The sequence below is a fragment of the Dipodomys spectabilis genome, unplaced genomic scaffold (assembly GCF_019054845.1).
Source record: "Dipodomys spectabilis isolate Male_0828 unplaced genomic scaffold, ASM1905484v1 ptg000556l, whole genome shotgun sequence".
Taxonomy (NCBI): Eukaryota; Metazoa; Chordata; class Mammalia; order Rodentia; family Heteromyidae; genus Dipodomys; species Dipodomys spectabilis.
In genome coordinates this window covers 125,235-137,708 of record NW_024871233.1, presented here as the reverse complement: position 1 = coordinate 137,708, position 12,474 = coordinate 125,235, and positions in this window count along the sequence as shown.

Genomic DNA, 12,474 nt, shown 5'->3' with positions numbered 1-12,474 from the left:
GAGCTGAGTCTGGCAGGTCACTTCGCCGTTAAGTTCTTGTGACCTGTTAAATGACTCGTTTTATTCCAAGGCCTGAGTTGGAGCTAGCAGCTCCTCCGAGCTTTGTCGGTATCCAAGATGGAGATCACCGGTGCTGGGGGGGAGGGGTGGCCTTCCCTCCTCTGCTCCCTGAGAAGGAGTGAGGAAGTCGGGCTTCTACTCACGCCGAGTCTTGGATCCTGGGTCGTCTCTGATCTGCAAAGTGCAGGATGAAATTGTCCGCTCCTTGTCGGTTCTTGCTGGTGTTGAGTAGAATCCTCTCGCCCGCTGCGTCTGGCTCCTTCGTCCCGGACTCTCTGTGTGAGCGCTCAGGTATGGCCGCGGCTGCGGTCGCCGCGGCGGCGGCAGGGTCGCTGGGAGGCGCTCAGATGTGTCTCCTTGTCCTGGCTTCCCCTCTCTTGTCTAACTCTCTGTCCTGTGATGGCACACTTGGTGTGATTCTCTGGCTTAGGACTGTTCACTGGAACTCTAAAACTGCTTTCTATGCGAGAGCTTGTTCAGATTCCAGCTTCTCCTCCGCCATCTTCCCGGAACTCCCCAGATCTTTCAACTGTTTGTTTAGCTCTTCTGTTTTTATTCCTAATGTTCTTTCTCTATCCATGGAATTCTCTATTAAAGCAAGTGGTCCTTTAACACTTTCTGAAGAGAAACAATCTTTTTCTTGAGCCTGATATTTTCCTGTTCTCTTTTCTTGGCCTCATCTTCTATGACACAGCGCTTCCCCGTCTTCTCTGCTAACTACTTTCCTTCCTTCTCTGTTGCTTTGAATTTCTGGTGACACTTTTCAAAGCTTATAATTGACATGTACTTCACCCTAATATATTCTTATATCAGATGCAGCTCCTTTTTCTTTTTCTTTCCTTTTTATTTTGGGTCCGGTCGTGGGGCCTGAACTCTGGCCTGGACACTGTCCCTCAGCTCGTCAGCTCAAGGCTAGCGCTCTACCACTTGAGCCACATTGCCAATTCTGGCTTTTTTCTTTTTGCTTATGTGGTTCTGAGGATTCGAACCCAGGGCCTCATGCATGCAAGGCAAGCACTCTACCACTGAGCCACCTTCCCAGCTCCCCAGCTCCTTTTTCATAGCCATAATTTCTTAATGGAATTCAGAGGTCCTTTGCATGTTTCTCCAAAGCTATGAACACATTTTCCATGTGGTTAATATGATTACTTAACCTGTCATTTACATTTTCCAGGTGGTTAATGTGCTTACTTAACCTGTCATTTTCTATCATTCTCCACCTTGGACATTCCTTTTCCTAATGTCCATTTTGCTTGCATTAAGCTCACTGATCTAGTCCTAAAGGTTCCCTACTGCCATTTTCAAATGAATTGTGCTGTCTTTGCCAAAGGTTTCTTGATCCTTTTTCTGGTGCTCCTACCAAAACTCAAACTCTCTTCTTAGACTCGTTTTTTTTTTTTTTCAGAGTGTCTCTCTTATCCAACACCAACTGGGCAACCACTTTACCTCAAAACCTTCTAACTTTTCAAGCTTTCTTCTAATATATGTGGCTGACTGCATAACAAAGGCCATATTTAGGGCTCTTTGATTCTCCAGGACTTAAAGATCTATAGCCTGCTTTACAATGTCGGTGTGAGGGGGGGAAGGATTGGGCGGGAGGGAGGGGGGAGGCTGGGAAGGGAGGTGAAGGTTAAACAAAGGAGGAGGCTGCAATGCTTGGTAAGAAATGTATGCATTATCCTGCCCATGTAATTGTAACCCCTCTGTACAGTATGTTCTCAAATAAAATAAAATAAAATTTAAAAAAAAAAAGATCTATAGCCTATAGGTCCTATAGGCTTCTGGGAGAAGTTCAAGAAAAAGCATTAGGGTACTCACTGGGGAACAGTACCATCTCACTCACCTTAGATTGAAGACTTGGCTTTCTAGGCACTGCGATATCCCTGCTAGCTGAACCTGGAAATAATTGGTAAGCACCTCCATACCTCGACTGCTGTTAGTCTCAGCTTGAGTAAGTCTCGGGAAAAATTTGCTCCAAATAATCTGGTTCAGTTGTAGGGCTACTGTCTGGTCCAAAGACCACTATCAAGTCACCAACAGTATTCACTCCCTTTTCTACCAGGTGAAAAGCACCTGTAAAATTTGCTGACAGTCATCCCAGATGTGCTTGTGTGTGAAAATTACTGTCTCTAATGAGGTAAGAGCCCCTATTTTTTTCTGAAAAGGATGGATTTTTCTGTTTCCAGTTATACAGGTTACAATTTGTAAAGGGAACATATATTAGAAATGGGTCCTGTCCACCATCTCCTCCATGTTCCTCTCTCAAGGGTAATAAGGGTAACATACCACATTGTACCACCTCAGTCTGGTACAAGTAACCACTTTTAGTATGAGAGGACTCATTAAAGTTGCTGATGACAAAGAATAGGAGAGAGAGTACAACAGTGCATCTTCTTCTGAGGGATTCTGTAAACCTAGGGGAGAACATTTTTTGGATATGACAACCTAAGGCCTTGTTCTACCATCCTAAGAAAAGGAGTAAACAGGTGCATACAGGACACAGATAGAACTATCAGCATACATACAAAGACCAAGATCCACAGACACTTAACCCACATGTCCCATACCTCTCAATGTTGACCTTTACAGGAGGTCCCAGATGACAGAGAGAACGTCCCAGATTGCCTCTTGAGGAGGCCACAGATGACCTTTGGAGGATGTCACATATGTCCTCCCTAGGAGGCCCTAGATGACCTCTCATGGAGGTTCCAAATGGATTCCCAAAGAAGTGTCAGAGGACCTCCAAAGGAGTTTCCAGATGTCTTTTCAATGAGGCTGACATTACCTCTCAAGTAGCTCCCAGATGGCCACTCAAGGAGGCCACATATGAACTCCAGAGGAAGTTCCAGATAATCCTCTTGAGAAAGCAACAGATGACCTCCAGAGAAGGTCCTATATAGCTTCTCAAGGAAGTCTCAGATGATGTCCAAAGACGGTCATAGATTTCTCATCATGGTAGCCTGAGATGACCTCACAGAGAAGCTCCAGATGACCTCAGGAGGTGGTTCTAGATTGCCTCTTAAGAAAGCCCCAATGACTACTTTTGAAGAGGTCTCAGGTGGCCTCCTGAGGAAGCCCCAGTTGACCTCTCGAGAAAGTCCAAGATGGCCCCTGGAGAAGGCCTCAGATGACCTCCAGCGTGGGTCTCAGATGGCTTCTCAAGGAAGTCGCAGATTTACTCTTGATGAGGTTCCAGATGCCTTCCCATGGAAGCCCTACATTATCTCTCAAGTAGGTTCCAGATGGTGTCCCAAGGAAGCCACAAATAGATTCCAGAAGATTTCAAAACAAGCTGGCACCTCTAGAGGTACATAAATGACTTTTGTCCATGTTGGACCTCCAGAGACAAACACTCGAGATAGACTCTCAACCCTGAAGGCTGACACTCTCGCCTATGGGGATTTTTCCCTGGGGCCAAGGCCTGATGCAATCCAAATGGATTATCTCGATGAAGTCTTAAAAAATAAGGACCTCTATAGTTCAAGAAAATCCATCGAGGTATGTTTTATATAATAAATGTTCTCCAAACCACCAACCCCCAAAATTACAATATCCAAAGTTCCAAACATTAAAGGGAAAGCCTCTTTTCCTCTTCTCTTTATCTCTCCTTCGCTACACACCTATACTTCTTTCGAGGTCTTTTCCTTTTTCCCATCTACTAGTTCCTTTTTCTCTTTAGGACTCTCCACTCTCCACAGACCTGAACTGCTTTGCAAGGCTCGTCAGTTGCCATCCTTCACCTTCTGGCCTCCCTCAACTTCCTCTCCACCCAGGTCTTTCCCCTTAGGCTATCACACCACTTCCTTCCTTCCAGGACTTTTTCCTTTTTCTCTCACCTTCTATTGCTCTGAACAAGCAGCCTATATAAAGTCTGTACCCCTTGTCTACCTCAACTGCCTGTTTTCAACTATCACATCCCAAACTGCCCACAGCCCAATCACTTCTTAACAGCTCAACACATGATGATTAATGCACCAGTCCCGCCCACAGGATGCCTCACCTTCTTTGGTGGCATTCTTTGTCCTCTCCAGCTGGCCAGGAGAAGGGCCCATGCTGATTATCAGACCCTATAGATTATTGGGCCCTGCTGATTATTACAGTATCCTCCTTGTGAACTAGTAGCAATTGAAATTGTAAATTTGATTGTGATACCTCAAACCCATTTTGACATCATCACTGCCACGACATCACAAAGCCATTGTGACAACATTGTCATTGTTACATCATGATTCCATTGTGACATCTCATATCTATTATGACCTCTTAGCTCTTTTGAAAATCACATGCCCTTTTCAACATCACAGTCCCTTTGTGTATCCATAACCTTGTTGTTAAGTAATGACAATTGAGATCAGACATGCCATTATAACATCAAAAAGTGTTTGTGACATCCTCAACAGTGTGACATCACATTTTCATTATGAGAGCATCAGCTCATTGTGACATCACCAAACTCAATGACAGAATCGCATTATGACAATTCTCGTTTTGACATCATAGACACATTGTGAATGCCTATTCTGTGATTTCATTGTATTTCAAATGTGGCATGAGAGTTGATATCAGAAATACAATTTTGTGCCTACAAAACATTTTGACATCATAATCACTTTGTGACATCACAGTACCATTGTGATATCACTAACACAATGTGACATCACAAAGCTCTCCTGTCCTCATAACTTTTGTGACTTGCTGACATTGTGATATCTTAGACCTTTTTGCCCTCATAATTTTTTCAATCTCATATTGCATGTATGACTTGAGATAACAAATCAACTGTGACATCATGACCATTGTGACATCACACTGACAGATATCATGATCATCATGTCACATTGTGACATCACAAAAGGTTTTGATGTCACAATTAATTGGTGATGCCATATGGTAAGGGGTCTATGATGTCACAATTGATTAGTGATATCCAAATGGCATAACATATCTCATTTGTCATGAAATCACAGAGAATATGAGTTCACAACAGACTGTGGTATCTCCAAAGTCATGTTTTCACAAATATTATGAAGTCCTAGGAGGATTGTGATGTCACAGTGTGACACAATGATGTCTGTCAGTGTGATGTCACAATGGTCATGTTGTCACAGTGGATTTCTGGTATCATATATCAAAACTGTAATATTATAAGGTTGAAAACAGATTACGAGCTGTAAAGGGCCTAAGACATCACAGTTGCTGCACATCACAAGACTTATGAGGACAGGGCAGGTTTGTGATATCACAGTGTGTTAGTGATATCACCATGGCACTGTGTTGTCACAAAGTGATTGTGATGCCATATATTTATGAGATCACAATATATTTCTGACATCAACCCACATGCCACATTTGAAATAGAATGAAATAAGAGAATAGGCATTTACAATGTGTCTATGACATCACAATGACAATAAATGTCATAATGCTATGAGGTCATTGTAAATTGGTGATGTTGCAAGGAGGTAATTGTGTAATAATGAATATGTGTTGTCCCACTGGTGATGGGGTCACAAAGTGTTTGTGATGTTACTATGGCATATATGAATTCAATCGTCATGTATTCACAATGAGGATATGGGTACACAAAGGGACTATGATGTCACATATGCCATGTGTGTTTTCAAAGGTACTTAGGGGTCATAATAGCTTTATGATACACAGTTGTGATGAGGTCACAATGGGTTTTTGATGTCACAATGATTTTGTAATATCTCAAACACAATTCCATTTTCAATTGTTACTATTTCACAATGTGCATACATGTTCACAGAATGAGCTGGAAGTACTAATGGACATGAATTTTTAAAAATGTTAGGAGGTCATTTTAGGTTTGTGAATGAACAATGGGACAGTGATATCACCATGACAATGTCAACTCATCACATCATGTCAAAATATTTTTTTTGTTGTCACAATTAGTTGATGATTCCACATTGGTGGTGAGGTCACAAAATATTGGTGATGTGTTGGGCATGTCACAATGACATGATGATTCTCATTTGTCCTAACTTACAATGAGTATATGAGTTCCCAAAGGGACTGTGGTTTCTCCAAAAGTATGTGTTGTCACACATATATTGAAATCCTAAAAGGTTTGTGATGTCAGAATTTGACACAATGGATATGACATCTGGCAGTATGATGCCACCATGGTCATGATGTCACTGGGAATTTGTGATATAAAATGTCATCTGTGAAATCTAATGAGGTCAACAACAGATTATGAGGACAATAAGGCCTAAGGTATCAGAATTGCAGCATGTCACAAAAGTTATCATGAGGGGATAGGTTTGTGATATCATGGCGGGTTAGTAATATCACAATGGCAACATGATATACAAAGGGATTGTGATGTCACAATGATTATGAGTTCCTGATTTGTTTATGATATCAACCTACATGCCACATTTGAAATAGAATGAAATCACAGAAAAGGCATTCATAATGTGTCTATGATGTCACCATGACAATGTGAAGTTATAATTCTATCATATCATTTTAGTTTTGTGATTTCACAATGAGTAGATGGTATAAAAATGATAATGTGATGTCACAATTATGATGATCTCACAAACTGTTTTGGATGTCAAAATGTCATGTCTGATTCTCAATTGTCAATATTTCACAGTGGGGCTTTGGGTACACAAAGAGACTCTGATATCACAAAGCTATGTATTTTTCAAATGTTATAAGAGGTTATAATAGATTTGAAATGTCACAATGTGATCTTGGTATCAAAAACAACAATGTGAAGTCACAATAAGTTTGTGATGGCACAGTGGTGATGAGGTCACAATGGGTTAGTTCTGTCACTAGTTTGTAATATCACAATTGTTTGTCCAATTTCAATAACTACTAGTTGACCATGAGGACACTGTAATAAACAGCAGTGCCCCTATAATCCACGGGAACAGATAGTCATCATGGCCTCCTAGTCTGGACCAATTGAATGGGGGAGTGCATGACACTGGAGGGGGCAGGACATGCTGCTGAAGGAGATAGGATGTCAAGCCCCACATGGTCAGCTGCCAAGAAGTGATTGGACATGGACATTTTGTAAGTGATCATTGAAAACTAGAAGGCAAGAAATTATTGCTGTTGGGGAAGGGTACAGCCTATATATAAGCTGCATTTTCAGAGCAAGAGAGGGGAGAGAAAAAGGTTAAAGGCCTGGATGGAAAGAAGTGATGAGACTGCTGGAGGGCAAAGACCTGGGAGGAGAGGAAATTGAGAGAGAGCAGGAGGTGAAGGACGGCAACTGGCCACCTGGACAAGTCAGGGCAGTCCTGTCAAGAGCAGAGCAGCCTGAAAAGAATAATGGAATGGTGGAAGGAAAAAAATGAAAAGACCTGAAAGGTAGGACAGATCTGTAGAGAAGGAGAATGAAGAGAAAGGAAAAAGCCTTGTCTTTTGAAGTGTGGAGCTTTTGAGATCATTATTTTGGCGGTTGGTTGTTTGCAGACCAGTAAACAAGTGGCTGAACTGCTCTTTGGAGGTCTGAGTGTTCATGGTTGAGACTGAATTTAGCTCTCTGCATCCAGCCCGGCCAAGGTAGTCGCTTGTTACAAAATTTATGAGGACAAGACAGTTTTGTGATGTTACATTGCATTAATGATATCACAATGTCAATATGAGGTCAAAAAGGGATTGTAATGTCACAATGATGGTGTGGTCAAAATGGGTTTCTGAAATCAACTTATATGCCATATTTGTGATACCGAATAGGCAATCGCATTGTCTCTAGGAATTCACAATGAAAATGTGATGTCATAATGCCATGATGTCATTGTCATTTTGGGATGTAACAATGGGCTGATGATATTATAACAACAATGTGATCTCACTCTGGAGATGATGTCACAAAGCGTTTATCATGGTACACTGGCATGTCTGATGTCAGTTGTCTTTGTTCATAATGACAACATTGTTACCCAAAGGGACCATGATATCACAAACACCATGTGCTTTTTCAAAGGTGCTAAGCGATCACAAGAGTTTTGGGATGTCACACGGTGATCATGATATCACTGTGGCAATATGATGTCACAATGGGTTTGTTATGTCAAGTGGTGATAAGGGCACACTTGAATAGTGATGTCACAATGAATGTGTAATATTACCATTACAGGTCCAATTTCATTCTACTAGCTCACAATGAAGATATGAGTTCACATAAGGAGGCAGAAGTCAGAAAGGTCATGAATTTTGCAAAATATCATGAGGACATAATAGGCTGGTGAAAATGCAATGAGACAGAGATATCCCATTGGCAATGTGATGCTACCATTACATGAGATAGTATTGTTTTCAAGTTACAAATGGTGATGCCATATAGGTGATGAGGTCACATAGGTTGGTGATTTCACAATGGGATGGTGATGTCACAATCTCATGCCAGATCTCTAATTGACAATGAATATATAAGTTCACAAGGGAAAATGATGTGTCCAAAGGCATATGTTGGCACAAGTGTAATGAGTCTTAACATGTTTGTGTTGTCCTCATGTGACTCAATGGTCAAGAAATCTGGCAGTGTGATGTCACAGTGGTCATGATATCACAGTGGATTTTTGATATCACATGTCATGCCTGAAGTATTATGAGTTAAACAATTTATGATCTCAGAGAGGCCAAAGAGATCACACTGGCAGCATGTCAAAAAATTTATGAGGATGTCTGTTTTGGGATGTCACAGTGCGTTAGTGATATCATAATGGCAATGTGGTGTCATCAAGGTATTGTGATATTATAATGCTTATGTGGTTACAATGTATTTCTGATATCAACCCACCAGCAATATTTGAAATAGAATGAGATCACAGAATAAGCATTCCAATGTATCTGTGACATCACAATTACATGTGATTTGAGATCATTGTTGTTTTATGATGTCATGATAGGCTGATGTTATCATAATGACAATGTGATGTTACACTGGTGATGATGTCACAAAGGTTTTGCGATGTTAAAATGGCATGTCTGATCTCAATTGTCATTAGCTCAACATGAGGATATTAGTACACAAAAAGCCTGTCATGTCACAAAGGCCATGCTTTCTTTCAAAACTTCTGAGTTCATAATAGTTTTTGGATTTCACAATGTGATCATGTTGGTACAATGGCAATGTGATAACACAATGAGTTTGTGATGTCTCTGAGGTGATGAGGTCACAAAGAGTTAAAGATGTCTCATCAATTTTGTAATATAACAGTGACATATACAATTTCAATTTCTTCTAATTTACTATGAGGATACTACAATAACCAGTGGGGCCAGAACTATCTGTGGGAGCCGATATTCATTGTAAATTCTTGGCTTGGCCCTCCGGAGAGTGTGGGGAATGCCATCAAAGGTGGAGGTGTCAAGCCTCACACGGTGAGCTGTCAAGAAGTGATTGAGCATTGGGCAGTTTTGGAAGTGATGGCTGAAAACTGTTAAGCTTGAGATCCATTGGAGGGAGGACGGGTACAACCTAAATATAAGTTGCATTTTCAGGGCATTGTAAGGCGAGATAAAAATGGGAGTTACCTGGATGGAAGAAAGTTGTGAGACAGCAGGAAAGGAAAAACCTGAGAAGGGAGGAATCTGAGGGAGAGCAGAAGTTTGGCAATTGGTCACTGGGGCAAAGTAGGGCAGGCCTGTGGAGAGTAGAGAGGCTTGAAGAGAAGAAGGAAGTGGTGGAAGGGAAAAAGGGAAAGCCAGGAAGGAATGACAGGTCTGTAGAGAAGGAGGGAAGAATGGAAAAGTAAAAATCCTTGCCCATTGAGCTTTGGAGCTTTGGAAATCATAATTTTGTCTTTGCAGAACAATTAAGAAAGGGTGGGGTTGCCCATTGGAGGTCTGAGGTTTGGTGGTCAAGGCTGCTCTTGAACCTGGGTATCCAGTCCAGGATAAGTTAATCACAGTCCCCTTTCTAGTGAAAAATGGTTTATTATATTAAATGTGACTCGATGGTTTGTCTCCTTGCCTTAGAGGTCATATGTACATGAGTACAGAGAAAGAGCTTGAAGTCTCAAAGTCCATGAATTTTCTAAGATCTGATGAGGCCATAACAGGTTTGTGAAAACACAATGGGAGAGTGATATCACAACAGCAATACCACAATATCATGTCAAAATAATGATTTGATGTAACAATTAGTTGTTGATGCCATTCTCGTGATGAGGTCACAATAAGTTTGTGATGTCACAATGGGTTCATGATGTAAGAGTGGCATGGGAGATCTCAACTCTCATTAATTGGCAATGAATATATGAGTTCACAAAGGGACTGTAATGTCTCCAAAGGCATGTTTTGTTAGAAATGTGAGATCACAATGTGACAAAATGGTCATGACATCTGGCAGTTTGATGTCACTGGGGATTTCTGATATCACCTGTCATACCAGAAATATCAGATTGAAAACAGATTATGAGCTCACAAAGGGCCTAATATATGGCAATGGCAGTATGTCACAAAACTTATAAGGACAGGACTGGTTTGTGATGGCACAGCAGGTTAATGATATCACAATGGCAATGTGATGTTACAAAAGGTTGTGATATCACAATTGTTATATGGTCAAAATGGGTTTCTGATATAGAATGAATTCACAGAATAGGCCTTCACACTGTTAAGTCTATGAATGTAACAATGTCACTGTGATTTATAATGCTATGATGCCATTGTCGTTTGGTTATGTCAAAATGAGCTGATGGTGTCATAATGACAATTTGATGTCATTGATGATTTATGATGTTACAATGGTTATGAGGTCACATTATGTTTCTGATATTAACAGGCAGGTCAAATTTGAAATAGAATGAAAAAGCTGGGTGCCGGTGCCTCACGCCTGTAATCTTTGCTACTCCAGAGGCTGAGATCTGAGGATCGCGGTTCAAAGCAAGCTCAGGCTGGAAAGTCTATGAGAATTTTATTCCCAATAAAAACCATTAGAAAACCGGAAGTGGCTCTGACTCAAGCGATAGAGCGCTCGCCTAGAGCTGAAGAGCAGGGATAGCACCCAAGCCCAGAGTTCAAGCCCCACGACTGACAAAAAAAATGTTAAAAACAGGCATTCACAATATAACATCACAATGACAATGTGATCTCATAATGCTATCTTGTCATTGTAGTTTTGTCATGTCAAAAGTAGTTGATGCTGTCATAATGACAATGTTATGACACTCTGGTGATGTCCCAAAGGTTCATGATGTTAAATTGGCATGTCTGATATCAATTGTCAGTTCATAATAAGGGTATAGTTCCACAAAGGGACTGTGTTGTCACAAAGGGCATGTGTTTTTTCAATGGTGATAAGAGGTCCTAATAGGTTTGCGATATCACAATGTGATAGTGATGTCAAATGGCAATGAAAGCACACAATGGTTTTGTGATGACACATTGGTGATGATATCAAATAGTTTTGTGAAGTCACATCTCATAATCGCATGTCCAATTTCACATGTCCAATGAGGATATGAGTTCACAGAAAAAGACAAGTATAAATGGCCATGAATTTTCTAAAATGCTATGAAGATATACTAGGTTTTTGAAAACCCAATGGGACAGTGATATCACGATGGCAATGTGATGATGCAATATGATGACAATAATGTTTTGATATCATAATTTGTGATGCCACACTGATGAGTTCACAAGAAGTGTGTGATGTCACAATGGGTTGGTTATATCAAAATGACACATGTGATTTCAATTTTCATTAACTCACAATGAGTACATGAGCTCACAAAGGGACTCTGATGTATCCAAAGGCATGTATTTTCACAAAAGTGATGAAGTCCTAACAGGTGTGTGTTGTCAGAATGTGACAAAATGCTCATAACATCTATCAGTGTGATGTCACCATGATCTAGATGTCACATTGGATTTGAGTATTACATTTCATACCTGGATTTGGTTTGAGAGGATTGGAATTTCACAGTGGGTTAGTGTTATCACTATGGAAATGTGGGGTCACAAAGGGATTGTGCTATCACAATGGCTATTAGATCACAATGTGTTTCTACTAGAATAGGTTTGTGCTGTCACAATTGGTTGGAAATGTCACAATGGCATGCCAGATCTCAAATGTCATTAATTCACAATGAAGATATGAGTTCACAAAGGGACTGTGTTGTCTCTAAAATCATGTGTTTCACAAATATGATGAAGTCCTAACAGATATGTGAGTTCATAATGTGCCACCACCGTCTTGATGTCTATCAATGTGATGTCACAATGGTCATGATGTCACAATGTTCATGATGTCAGAGTCAATTTCTGACATCATATGTCATACCTGAATTATGAGTTTCAGAACAGATTATAAGCTTACTAAAAGCCTAAAATATCCTAATGGCAGCATATCACAGAAGTTATCACTAAGTTATGACCTCCTCATCAGTATGGCATCACCAATTGTGACATCAGAAC